Consider the following 2391-nt stretch of genomic DNA (forward strand, 5'->3'; position numbering starts at 1 on the left):
CCGATAGGTCACCCATCCTTCCACTACTCCAGCTCAAGCACGCTTAACTCTGGAGTTCTTTCAGGATGTGCTCCGGAAAAAGTAAGTCAACTTTGGTGATATAGGTAGTCAAATCAATTCTCTTAAAGCCTTTTCCATATATCAAAACTCGGGATGTTACAATTTGTAACGACCATGATCTTGTTTTCGAGGAGCCTTTTCGGTTTTATTAAAACTAAAGCTCAATTCTCTCTTTTTATTTTGTCCCACATTGGAAGTTTAGAAAACCTACCCCCTTTTCCTCCCTCTATGTAAGAAACTCAACACTTCTCTTTATTCTCATCAAGTCAAAGTATTTCTTTGCATGTGACGAGTTGTTGTTGAATTATCCGACGACCAGTCAGTAGTGAATTTTTCCGGTGGGATTTCCGGGTGAGCTTCCGGCGAGATTTCTAGGCGAGTTTCCGGCGGGATTTCTGGATGAGCTTCCGGTGGATTTTTCTAGTAAGTTTGTCGCCTCCTTACTTCTAGTTACAGACATCTATTTTAGAAAGGTTGTTATTTTAGGAAAGTTTCTACTTTAGGAAAGTTTCTATTTTAAAGTTTCTATTTTAGAAAAATTGCTATTTTAGGAAAGTTTCTATTTTTGGAAACTTTATTTCCTTAGACTCTGAGCATAAGTCGTTGATCTCGTGATGCAGTTGACCATCTCCCATCGATCATTCCAGCCAGTGACTAAGATGAGGGTCTATTCCGTAAATCCCGTACCAGTGTAGAATTCTCTCTATCGTAGTTTAGATTTCGAATTATGATCCGTCTGTTTGAATTGAGTCTTGATTGTTAGTTAGTTCATTCATTGTAAACTGGAGCTAGGGGTATAGATGATTCAACCGTTGATTTGATTGTGTGATGTTAAGAGATGCGATATATATATGTATGTATACATAGTTATGAGTAGGGACTATGTGAGCGGTGTAATTCCCTATATATAAAGAGCTCTTTATGTTTATGAATTACATATTATATTCTCTAGTATTCTATTCTCTAGTTTTACAACGTTAAATTTTTTAGATATATCTATCCTTACTAATGTCAACACTAGCAAAATCAAAGTTAAAAAAAAAAAATTCAAGCTAGAATAAACTAATCTATATGATCTTAAGGATTTAAGGCAGAATATTCAATCACCAACCAAACATTCTTTACGATCACATTCAGGAAAAAGGGAACATAATAATAACCAAATCGTAACGTTTTTAAAATTAACATAAACGAACGTGATTGACGGCATCAGTTTTGCACCGCAACATTAAGTCAAACCGAATTGTTATGATTAAAACTTCTTCCAAAACGTAAGAATTAATCACATCCTTATTCCACCTTCCTCATTGCGAGTCAAATCCTTCCAAGAAACACAGCACAAGGAAAAATCTCAAACCCTCTTTCACATGTTCGAAAACGCTTCTAAACCTACCATTGAAACTATCCTCTAAGTTCTTACACTAAATACTCCATAAAACTGCGTAAGTGTAAGGAATCTATAATAAGGCAAAAAGTTACAAAACTTAATGCATATCTCTAACTTTTCTTCAAAAAAATTCTCATGGTCGCCATATCAATGGAATGGAGAACAACCTCCTACCCCCCCTGTGGATACTGGAGGTAAAACAAGTCCTTACTCACTATCAAAGTATTCCTTATTACTCAATTTTGTTGGTGAATCTCTTTATTAGTCTTCACAAACCATTCTAGATTGTCTTCTCTCGAAATAATAAGCTCCCTCTAATGCACAATCGCTCCAAATATGCTCACCTCTTTTTCTAATACCACCTTGACTAAAAACTCAGCCCTGTTTTCTAAGTGATTATATAGGATCATCATTCTCTGTTATAACTTACATGATGATAGAAATGTTATTGCAAACGGAGGATCTATTTAACAATCGTCATTCTCTGCTAGGACCATCACCCATACTGTAACGACCCTGATCTTGTTTTGGTAGAGCCTTTTTGGTTTTATTAAAACTAAAGCCCAATTCTCTCTTTTTATTTTGTCTCACATTGGAAGTTTAGAAAACCTACCTCATTTTCCTCCCTCTATATAAGAAACTCAACACTTCTCATTATTCTCATCAAGTCAAAGTATTTCTTTGCATGTGACGAGTTGTTGTTGAATTATCCGACGACCAGTCACTAGTGAATTTTTTTGGCGGGATTTCCGGGTGAGCTTCCGGCGAGATTTCTAGGCGAGTTTCCGGCGGGATTTCTGGACGAGCTTCCGGCTGGTTTTTCTAGTAAGTTTGTCGCTTCCAAATTTCTAGTTTTAGGAAAATATTTTAGGGAAGTTACTATTTTAGGAAAGTTTCTAATTTAGGAAATAAGTATATATTAGGGAAGTTTCTATTTTAGGAAA

The 2391-nt window shown here is 35.8% G+C and overlaps 1 protein-coding gene across 1 annotated transcript in view; it reads left to right on the plus strand.

Annotated features, from left to right (window-relative positions):
- Window positions 1-2391, plus strand: part of LOC106332524 — a 5632-nt gene that overhangs the window by 1955 nt on the left and 1286 nt on the right.

The sequence above is a fragment of the Brassica oleracea genome, chromosome C1 (assembly GCF_000695525.1).
Source record: "Brassica oleracea var. oleracea cultivar TO1000 chromosome C1, BOL, whole genome shotgun sequence".
Taxonomy (NCBI): Eukaryota; Viridiplantae; Streptophyta; class Magnoliopsida; order Brassicales; family Brassicaceae; genus Brassica; species Brassica oleracea.